At 39.8% G+C, this 12,432-nt stretch overlaps 1 long non-coding RNA gene across 1 annotated transcript; it reads left to right on the top strand.

Moving 5' to 3' along the window:
- Positions 1-2,702: 2,702 nt before the first annotated feature.
- LOC142491405 (uncharacterized) lies at positions 2,703-6,256 on the top strand. Its single transcript, XR_012800393.1, has 3 exons — positions 2,703-3,214; positions 5,725-5,882; positions 6,041-6,256. It is a non-coding gene; the product is annotated as an uncharacterized LOC142491405 (long non-coding RNA).
- Positions 6,257-12,432: the final 6,176 nt, after the last annotated feature.

The following is a 12,432-nucleotide window of genomic DNA, read 5'->3' as shown; positions in this document are numbered from 1 at the left end:
ATCCCTCTTCAATTTTACTTTAGTTGTGTGTATGTGAATACAACTGGGGTAACAAAGCACTAATATTTTAGCATTGTGTTGTTCCTTATGCTAACACAATACACATATTATGCCCATACTCATTCATGCTTCTAGTATGCTTACATACAATGTTATTGGTGCAGTGTAACATGTACATCCATATGATGTGTACACCAGCCTGATTTACATTTTGAATGTCATGAAATATACATGGTGTTGCACATTTAACACCAAATACACACTTTGCTGTGTTGTTTACGGTACTGAAGATGGCATGTCAATGTTTGCAATTTATATATTGTTCCTTTGCATTATAGGTATATCTCCAGTATGACTGATCATGGTATGTATATTTGCTGACATCTCTCATAAGATGTGCCTACCTCAATCTTCCTATAATTATTTGAAGTCAAAACCCAACATATTGGTTTTAACACAAATGTAACATACATGTACTTTCTGTATCATGTATATGCATTTAGCTACTCTTGAGCTTTCATGTGCATTGTATTAGAAAATGATTACTCACATTTCATCACATTTTATGTATGTTTCCTTATAAATTCCATTAATGTAATATAGATGTGTTTGGAGACAAGGGGATAACTGTACTTATTTGTTTACTTACGGGAGCTCATTCATCACGGATGAAATTGACTGATCCTAACACTCCATGCATGAATGCCTGTAATCACAACAATGCGTACTACATCTTATATTTAGCAATGTAGGTGTTTTTTAATGCTAGGAATTAATAGTCAACATTAATTTACATTTGTGACATGTGTATGTATAAGTCACATGTGTGTGGATGTGTCCTACATGTACCAAGTGTAAAACTGTTAACAGAAAACACAATTTTGTTGCAAATGTTACTGTCATTTAGCATTTCTAATTTACCAATATGACAATGTTGGTAATATTTTTGCAATATAAATCACGTCACTTCATCATTATCATGATGATAATTATCAAGTATTCTCACAATTGTAACGTCAATCACGTGCACATTAGCATAGACACACTTTGTAAGACAACTGTTTATGTCTGTATCAATTTGTGTAGGATCCATGTATAACACCGACAAATGATAACACCAGCTTTATTATGGTAGCTTATATCATCATATTGACTATACTATGTATTTTTAGAACGTTTAATAAACACAGTAAACTATAGTTAGTTAGGTTAATGAAATATACACAGAAACGTACTTCATTACATGATGTTGATGTCATAATCAGAACATCATGCATTGTAGGGGACCACAACATCTGGCCAATAACATTATTTGCTACAGTCCCAAACCATTTTATCAACATACCCATGTAACAAGAGATTTTTAACAAGAAATGGCTAGTTGGTTGTAAGTGTCCTTTACATTGGGAGAAGGAGTGGCTCAGTGAGTAAAGACACACACTGGCACTGAGATTTTGAAGCAGGGGAGTCTGGTTCAATTCCCGGTGTCGGCTCCTTGTGACCTTGGGCAAGTCACTTTATCTCCCTGTGCCTCAGGCGGCAAAAAATAAATTGTAAGTTCCACGGGCCAGGGACCTCAGCCTGAAAAATGTGTCTGTAAAGCGCTGTGTACAACTAGCAGCGCTATACATGAACATGCTCATATTATAATTATTATTATTATTATTATTGTTACATAGTTTCGACAGTCATACGTTCCATTACACAATAGAATTCACAAATGTGTTAGCAGAGTGGGAATGGTTGTTATATATAAAACACACCATGCCATAAAATGATAGTAGTCATTAAAGAACACTCAATAAAAATTCATGAGGCACTATTTTGCAACATCATTATGTTAATTAAGTGCTTATGCAATATAGGCATAAGGGTATCATATTTTTCATTGTATGTTAATAAGCGCTGCAAGCAATATAAAATTAGTTCCATATGTAGTATAGTAGTCGGTGGCTCCTCCTCACAATCATCTCATATAAAGGTAGACTCTTCTGAAATCATACATTGATCCGATTGTATCTTCCCCGACATCTCTGAAATACAGCAAACACATGATGGTCAAATATGGCACCTTACTATATATGTATCCGTGACAACGCATTACACAGCTCTATATGATTGTGTACATACACACGTCACTCACTTATATGTTAGAAGTACAAGTGTACATCAGTATGTAATGTTTCTTTAAATTTGTAGCAGGCATAACTATGTATATGATGTGAACGTTGCCTGTATACTGAAAAATGTGCGCGCACATCTTAGTGTGCGCACGCACTTCAGGCTTGGCTGCACTAACTGTTAGCGCATGCGCAAAACAAAGCGTACGTTGTGCGTTCAATACATCTTGAAAATACCATTAAACATAAAATCTTTATTTCAAATACAATGAATACGAAACTACATTCGTTCTAAACGAGTACATCTGTATTCTTTTTAAACAGACGTGTTTGGACAGAAAGGACGGCCGATAACACAATGCGCAAATGCAATACGTGTGACGTCATGTTAAACCAGCGTGAAACGCACGCTAACACTCCTCCCACTCAATTAACATTCGGCTAACGCCCAGTTGACGCCTACAAACACTGAGCCGCACACATGACACACTGCAGTTACCGTTACTATAACAAAACATGACAGCCAATAGGCTTTGAGGCGCGCACGTCGCTTGGGGGCGGGACTTACATCCGTAATCCTTTTTAAGGACGCCTTGGGCCATGACAAGGGTCCCACGTCATACGTGGTGGACCCGCTTTTAAATGTTGCATGATAACAAAACAGGTATGTGTTAGAGTTATGTTAAAATGTTGCTAATATGGTTAAAGGGATAGGAAAGTACGTATATTTATTCCGTCAGCAATGTGTACTACTCTTTCAGGTTATACTATATTGTATTCGGCAACAATTTCTTTGTGATCGCTACATGTTATGCAGTCTGCAATGTTACGCTGTATCCACGCATTGAAAGTGAAAATGGTGGTTAAAAAAAAAAAAAAAAAAAAACATTTAAACGCACAGTCAACGCATAACGGTTGTTATATTTACCATTCTTCTAGAATTAACTCATCGTCTGGCTGCAACTGGTCGCTCCAGAAATGCAAGGCATTTTCATCCACGCTTGACCCACCCGCTGAATCCAGTATGACACACATCTCCTCCATGAAGCGCTCATAGGAATCGCCACTGCTTTCTTCAAACAATTGGTCGGGAGGTAGGTTCATTTCTTCGGGTTCCCATTCCAATGCATTTTCAGCTGAAAGGCTTGGTACATAATCATAGTACTTTTGTTCTTGTACAATGTGGGTTTCAGGAATGGAGGGTGCAGATATTGCAGCAGGTATCGATTCACACGGAACAGTAGTAGCGGATCCATTGCTATTGGCATTAGGAATAAATATGCCTTTCACAACAATATATGTGCCCTCTTTCAGGGTAAAATGCTTTTCCTTTGCAATCTTCCAGAAACCATAGGTGTGTTCTAGCTTATCCTGCACACGTTCAAAAAAGTAATTAGTTGATAAAGTGAATCTTATTGATGAATTAAAATTCCGCGCATGCCTACGGTCTTGGTAATAAGGATATTTTGCTCGAATCAAATCATAGATTTGGCGTGTGCTCGCTTTGTGTCCGCGACTGTTCAAAATTGCTTCTGAAACCATGTACTTATAACCTAAGAGTGGATTCATATTGTTAACGAATTCATCAGCCATGTCAGAGTAGCACAAAAGATGTGTGCAGTTCTGTGTTCTTTGCTCATCAAAATGATTCTGCTCAATGGCTAACAAATTCCTGTGTTTCGTTTTCAAGGTCAACAAAAGTAACTACTTTTACTCCTTATTTCAAACGCCAATTGGATGTGTCCTTTTAATTGGTTTAACTTTTGTGGTTAGTGATAGGCGAATGTGGGAAAAACATGTATCATTTTTTTATCTCGTTTGTGAAAACATTCCTACACTTTTAATTCAGTAACATTGAGTTTTCTTGAAAAATAACAAAGAGCACTGTGTGAAAATAGTGCTTAGACAGCCATATCAGTAAATACACACACCTGCAAAATGAAATGTTTTTTTCCCACATACATTTCTGTGTGTATTTGAAAGTCTGGTTAACTACCTGTCTGCATGAATTTAAATACGTGTGTATCTATATATATATATATAAATATATCTCTCTCATAAATATATATATATATATATATAAAGTGTATATTGTACTATATGTATAGTGTGTGTGTATATATATGTATATATATATGTATATATGTATACATGTATATATGTATATATATATATATATATATATATATATATATATATATATATATATATATATATATATATATATATATATATTAGTTATTTTTTTTATATTGCAGGAGTACACACAACATATTGATGGCAGTAAGTAGGCCTTGTATGAAACCTATTTAAATGGTGATAAACATGAGTGAATTAAGTAATAAACATTTGTTTGCACCCAATAATGTTAGAGGCTCACACTTAGTATAGTTGTCAAACATTAGGCCTGTATTATTAAAATAGTGTGTTTTCACAAGGAAGCATGAAGTGTATGTTTTTTGTAAATACATCTATACCAGTTTAGATAGTACTATATATACACACACACACACACACACACACACACACACACACACACACACACAGTGTGTGTGTGTGTGTGTGTGTGTGTGTGTGTGTGTGTGTGTGTGTGTGTGCATATATCAATACATACTACATATATATTAGTATCAATTCAGAGATGTTCTTGAAACAAGAACACATAAATGATTAAAGGACAACATTACAATGGCCACCAAAGGTAAGTAATATTTAACACAAAATCCTGCTGTACACGTACAAGAAAGATGTTTGCAGTTAAATAGGTGCTTTTATAATTGCATGAAAATAATATGCACATGCAATGATTACATCAATTAACACACCCAAATGCAATGTTTTGCTGCAAAGTCAATGGCAGCTTCTCTAAACTTAGCAACTGGCTCCTGGTGGACCATTACTGAACAGACGATTAATACATCAATATTTATAACACTATTCATTAATTAGGAGTGTTAACATTTCCAAAACTTCACGTGTACAAGAACATACTTGAAAGTTTGGAAACAACACAGTCTTCAGCATACATACAATAGTAATTAGATAATCTGAAGTCAACAAAACAAGGCCAAAGACATATTTTGTGAATTATAAAAAATTTTTTTTTTCCTTTTGCGAGCGAGTAACAGGCCTGCTTGTTGTCTCTTGAATTTTCCTTTTTTTTTGCCACCAACTTTAGCCACAACAGAGCCACTTTGAGTGGCCTCTGGCACTTCACGGGCAGGGCTTGTGGCCAGTGACTCACCTACAGGGCTTTTGGGCAGTGATTCACCTACAGGGCTTTTGGGCAGTGACTCACCTACAGGGCTTTTGGGTAGTGACTGTTCACTTACAGGGCTTGTGGCCAGTGACTCACCTACAGGGCTTTTGGGCAGTGATTCACCTACAGGGCTTTTGGGCAGTGATTCACCTACAGGGCTTTTGGGCAGCGATTCACCTACAGGGCTTTTGGGCAGTGACTCACCTACAGGGCTTTTGGGTAGTGACTGTTCACGGACAGGGCTTGTGCCCACTGACACATGTGAGCAAGTTGGTAGACACTTCACAAGTGATGGTTGGTCTGTTTCATGTGTGTCTTGTTTTGTTTTTGTCGCCTCCTTTGTAGGTGTCAGCTGCTGAATTTGTACAGATGGCAGCGGTAGGATGTCGTCAGGAACCTGCACAGCAATGTCTGCTACTTGACCGGTAACATTCGGACCTGGTGAATGAAGATCAGATGAATGTGGTGAAAACTGGCCAGCATGAACAGATCCTGCCTGTGAGGTGTTGAATTGTGGTACATTAGTCATTCTCCAGTAATTAGCTTGTGTTTGCTGAACAACTAATGCTTCGAATGAGGTGTTGATTTTTTGCAACTGTTTAGGCACTTCAATGAAGACTCTGTGGAGATGTGCCAATTGTGAAACTGTTTCTTCCTGCAGTGCAATCATCCTTTCCAGCACTGTCATCAGGTCAGAATGGCGACGATTTTCTGCTTCCACAATTTTTCCCTCAGAAGCTACAATTGCATCATATGTGGTATTTGCTGGACGATTTGGCGGTAAAACAGTTTCAATTGGAACCTCTTCATGGTCACTTGCTTGTATTTGTGTGTCTATGGCGGCGGCGGCATCATCATCATCATCATCATCATAATCCTCTTCATCGTGTTCTACAAATAAATGTACACATTATTAAATGGCATGTTAATCTCTGCTGTGTTACTATGTAATTCTACTGTGTCATAAGTAACAACTAACATGTTTCCATACGTTTTATAACCTCACATTAAAAACTACCTTGACTTAAGAATAATGTTTGGACTCAGTATGAAATATGAGTGAATGAAAACTTGCTGTAAACTCACAACTCCTACATGATAGTTAACATCACTAACACAATACATGTTGCCTTACACTTCATTTTCACTGATACTAAGTAATCCTATTTAAAGAAGATGTGCAAAACAAATAATGAACATGACAACATAACATATAGAAGAGCACATATTATATGGCCACCAACTGATACACTCACCTTCTAGGTGTGTTGAGCTGGCTGACCCAGGTGAAGACACTTGTTCAGTCTCAGGTGACACATGTCCTTCAGGGGCAACTATATATAACAATAACATAAGTTTTACATTTACATGTGTAAATATTGAACAAACAGTTATTGTATGTTCTGTATTTATGAGTACCTAACAGCATCATTTCCTTAACCCAAAATGTGTCTGTGAAAGTGAACATAAATAGTTGTAATAACAATGTACATGCCTGTGTACTTAGAACTTTTGAGTTCCCTAACATAAAACATACTATGTTCCTGCAGTAATGCGTGAGGATAAATAGATAAAATTTGTACATAAAAATCATATGTTGTGTAGTGATATCAGTATCATAATGTACATAACTATCATGAGATGACCATTCACAATGGTTATCATGAAGGTGGTCATATTGCAAAAAGTGTTGTTTTTGGTAGAGGATATGTGTGGTACATTAATATAAGATGTGGCACACATGAATGTGGCTGTGACTAAACAAGACAACACATGCAGTGTGTGATAATGTGTCGTTGATAGTAGTAGTTCAACTATAGATATGAGTGAACTAATGTGTGACGTACGCTTTGATAAGTAATGAGTTGTTGGGGCATTTAGTAGCTAAAGTGAAGCTTTCAAATGAGTGTGATTAACTTCAGTTGTGCTAGTCAGGTTGTAAGAACGGTATTCCCTTCCCCAAAAAGCCTAATCAGCCACACCTTTCAATTACTTGAAACAGGTGAAAATGGTGTGAACTAAGTTGACCCTAAAATGAGGCTGTAATTAGTGTGTGTGCTGAACCCCACCCCCTCTGTTGAAGTGTATGCTGTGATGAGATATTAATTGCAGCTGCTTTAACACAATGGTAGATGACCTAAATAGACGTGTGCAGTTTTTAAGTTATGAAAACAATGACATAACATATGATACGTGTGCCTCATTATGCTGTCTGTATATGACTTAAAGCAAAAATGGACCTTTTCATAAACAACTATAGATGTGTTAGTGCAAGTGATGTTTGTAGGCCGTTGCATGCAATATATTTGATGCATGCTTAAAATAGGCAGTAATGTCATGTTTGTCGGAGTAAAATAAATAAAATACACAATAATATTATACATATTTATGTTCTATACCTGTAGCTAGTAATAATTTCTCATTAACATGTGTTACACATGTGTACTACCCTGTTGTTCCCCATCTTCGGCCACCATCAATTGCTTCCACTGCAGCAATGCATTTTGGGAATTCACATGTAAATGAGCACACAATGGCACGTGCTATATTAGTTACTGCTTTTAGTAGGACTACAACATATATGTCTATTTTGAGATATATATATATACAGAATCAGACATATACATATATAGATGCAGGTATGCTTATATTGTGAAGACAGTATAAAAAGCAGTGTAAATATGCAAAATAACTGTAAGCAACGACACGCCTAGTACATTAATATTTCTCACCTGGTGGAAATTGTGAGGGATAAATTCCTATATCACGGTCACCAGGTAAGCCTTCCACGACGACGGGAAGTAATTTTGCCCGAAGCAGCTCCTCCAATGGACTTAATATGAGACGTTGTGGTGTCGGCCCACCTCCAGTGCCAGTAGCATGCACGCGTTGGTGTTGTATTTTCTTTTTCAATTTGGACCTAATATCATCAAATCTCTTGTGACAATTCCGCTTGTCCCTCACATGATTCCCACACGCATTGACACCAGTGACTATTGTGTCCCACATTTCTTTTCTGCTTGCTGAACTTGTCCGCCCTTGAAAAACATATAAAATATATGAGGTAAATTAATAATAATAGAAGCACCAGTTTCCTACACTGCTAGCTGTTCCAAGAGATAGCAAACATGCTGTTTTAGGTGTAATATGTGAAGCACATGAGCATTCACTACTAAACCTATACATGTAAGCAAGGTTGCATTCATATTGTATGCAGTTATGGCAAATTGACCGCCTGTGATTAGTTGTCCTTGTAAGGCATGATAAAAAGCTGTGTTTCCAGACTAATTAACATAGAAAGATATTCTGAACCCATATTTGCATATGAACAAAACTCAGATGACCTAGGATTACATGTATTTGAATAATAAATGTAAAGGTACACTTACCTAGTAAATGTCCATATATACTGTCATAGTGCTCCAGAATGCCAATGACAAGAGCTGTATTTTCCTGGTCATTGAAGCGAGGATTACGTGGCTTCTCCACACGTTTCTTCCGAGCAGGTTTAGGGTCAGAGCTTGGCTGGTGCTGACTGGACTCTCCTTCTTCCAATGGAAGAGACTCCAAAAGCTGCCCACCAGCAAGCACGCCACCACCATCCACCCCATCAGCAACTGCGCCACCAGCAGCACTCACAGCACCAGCACTCCCACTCCTAGCACCAGCACTCCCACTCCTAGCACCAGCACTCCCACTCCCAGCAACAGCACTCCCACTCCCAGCAACAACACTCCCACTCACAGCAACAGCACTCCCACTCACAGCAACAGCACTCCCACTCCCAGCAACAACACTCCCACTCACAGCAACAGCACTCCCACTCCCAGCAACACCACTCGGTGCACCAGCAACATCACTCCCCTGAACAGTACGTTCACTCCGACGCGTACTCGCACGAGTAGCACTCCCACTCCCACCAGCATCACTCTTCCCACGCTTTGCGGGCATACTTCCAGCACTCACAAAAAACAGACAAGAAATGTACAGCCAATCACACGAAACACTTCCACATATAAAACAAGACAAAGATGTAAACAAAACAACAATGGACAAAGCTCACCCAATACACAACAAGTCTCTCCGTCAATATGCAAATGTTCAATCAGCCAGCTCTGTGCGTCTCTCTCTCTCTCTCACTCCCAACAACACAGAGAATGATTAGCAGTACACGTTGCCTTTAAATATGGCGCGCAATCCAATACATGCTTGTTTCGCCTGATTCAGCAAGATTTGTGATTGGGCAACCTATCAGCACCCCGCCACGCACGCCGATACACCTGTGTGTGATCGGCTAATCATCGTGAGAGTGGGCGGATTTGTTTTCGGGTTGATTTTGAATGTATTCGGCACTTACTGCATACGGAGAGGAAAAATCGCCATTAACATGACTAATCGGTAAGCTTGCCGATTTCACTTAATCGACGCTTACTGCATGAGGCCCTAAGGCAATAAAGCTACTTCTATTCTTGTTTTTATTACATAGTATTGAAGCAGTAGGTCTCCGAATCTGAACCGCATTCATTTCAGCCCTGGGGACCCTCTGCTTTCCGAGTTACAGGCCTCGGTGTGGGGTGCCGGTATTTCCTGCAAGTTTAAGTCACCCGCGTCACATGACCGCTGAAAGGTTTCCCCTAAGGTTTCTTTTCCCTGTATTGTTTTCTCATTTCCATCACTTTTCCCCTTCATATCTCTCTCTCTCTCTCTCTCTCTCTCTCTCTCTCTCTCTCTCTCTCTCTCTCTCTCTCTCTCTCTCTCTCTCTCTCTCTCTCTCTCTCTCTCAATATCTCTCTCTCTCTCTCTCTCTCAATATCTCTCTTTTCACCCCTTCATCTCTCTCTCTTTTCACCCACTGATGTTTGTCTCTATTTTCTCCCTCCATGTCTGTTTCTCTTTTCCACTCAGTCTCTCTCTTTTCTCTCCCTCATCTGTCTCTCTTTCTCCCCTCATGTCTCTCTCTTTTTTCACCCTCATATCTCTTTCTCTTTACTCCCCCTCATGTCTCTCTCTCTTTTCTCCCCCTCATGTCTCTTTCCATCTCTTTTCTCCCCCTCATGTCTCCTTTTTCTCCCCCTCATGTCTCTATTCATCTCTTCTCTCCCCCTCATGTCTATATCCCTCTCTTTTCTCCCCCAAATGTCTCTCTCTCTATCTCTTTGCCCCCTCATGTCTCATTTCTCCCCTTCATGTCATTCTTTTCTCTCTTATGTATTTCTCTCTTGTACTTCATTTTCTCTTTGTGTCTCTCCTTTTCTGTCTTCTTCCCTTTCATGTCTGTTTTTACCCCCGTGATTTAACTCTTCTCTCCCTCTCACCTTTCCCAGCTGTGTCTCATGCTGCAGCTCCAGCCCCACGCTGCTGTACTTCAGGCCCCACCCCATGACATAGACCCTGCCACCTACAGAGGCTCTGCAGAGGAAGGGATTTCCCCTCTGTGCTTCCTGCTTTATCTCAGGGCCCTGCCCCCTAACCCAGGCCCTGCCCACCTGCAGAGGCATGGATTTCCCTTTGTGCTTCCTGCCACTTCTCAGGGCCCTGCAGGGAATTACTGTGCAGGCAGGGGGCTAGGCCCTCTAACACACCGGTTCCGGGACAGCAGTCCTGGCTGTCCCCCTTTGTCAGACCACCGCCACATACCATCTCCCCCTGCCTGTCTCTATCTGAAGAGAGAGAGATGGGCCGCCATCAGGGAGGATAGAGCAGGCCCTCCAAGAACGCGGGCCCTCGAGCTGAGCCCGGGCTACAGCTATGCCCCTGGGTATGACTGTTGCATGTTTGAAGGATTAGAGAAAGGTACCAGAGTAGAAGGAGGAGTTGAATATATGTGTGAGTGTAGGGATTAGAGTAGGAGCAAGAGGTTCGAGGAGATGGGAGGGAATGGGGTTGAGCAGGCAAGTTGTAGAGGGAAGAGAAGGAGTTAAGCACTGACACATTCTTCTCTTTGACAGCAGAAAAATAGTTAAGGAGGTCAGGTGGGGAGTTAGGAAGACGCCTAGAATGTGAGGAGTATACAGAGGGGATGTCTTGACACATGGAATTTACCTTTGCCTTGAAATAATCAGCAAAGTCCTGAGGTGAAATGGAGGAGGAAAAGAAGGCACCAGACAGTGGTCTGTGTAGAGTCAAAGTCAGAGAAGGGGCGACATTGGTTAGACTTGTGGTTTGTTGATTAGTGAAGATAAGAAGATTTGATTAGCCTGGGAGAGGGCAGAGTTGAAACAGGATAAGATACATTTGTTGTGAAGAATGTTGACTAGCATATGAGATTTCCTCCAGAAGCATTCAGAGGAGCAAGTGCTGTTTAGCCAGGGCCTGGGGATAGAAGAGCGAGAACGTCAGAGAAAAAGAGGGTCATGTAGATCAAGAGAGGAGGATATGGCAGAGTTGTAGTTCATGACCAGGTTGTCCTAGTCAAGAGCAGAACAGAGAGGAGAGGTATGAGTAAAAAGTTAAATCAAGAGCTAGTAGGTTAATGCGGAAGCACTATTATCACTCTAGTATCCTACAAAGTATCAAGTGATACACAATCAGGAGATTTACAGATCAAATGCTTGTGTACAATAATGACAAATTCACACAGCAATACGGTATGAGAGCTGGTCAACACTAATATCCAGGGTCCAGCTAGAGCTCTCAAAGCAGATACGTTGATACAATGACATTTCAGCAACTGGCAGGATTCTCTTAATGCAACACTTTACTTTATTTCACTAAAGATACGTTATCTGCAACAACATTCAAAAAGAGATATCAGATATACACTGTATATACACTAGCTGCTGCCAATATCAGGTTTTTATTGTTTTGTTCTTTGTTTTGTTTAGTGGTTTCACCATTTTCACAATATTATTTTAATAGAATTGTACCGATAACCCCCATTCTCTTGAGACTAGTCTGCAGGAAAGTGGCATCCCAAAGCAATTATGTGTGCCTATTTTCCAAATCATACCTGTGGTAACTGAACCAGAGAGACAGAGATACACCTATACTGTATTGCTTTCACTGGGAATCCTCTACCTGTCATCCTAATAGCTGGGGAAACCTTGGAAAGTT

Source organism: Ascaphus truei, chromosome 3 (assembly GCF_040206685.1).
Source record: "Ascaphus truei isolate aAscTru1 chromosome 3, aAscTru1.hap1, whole genome shotgun sequence".
NCBI classification, from domain to species: domain Eukaryota; kingdom Metazoa; phylum Chordata; class Amphibia; order Anura; family Ascaphidae; genus Ascaphus; species Ascaphus truei.
The sequence above is the reverse complement of the archived record's forward strand: the minus strand, read 5'-3'. Positions and strand labels throughout refer to the sequence as shown.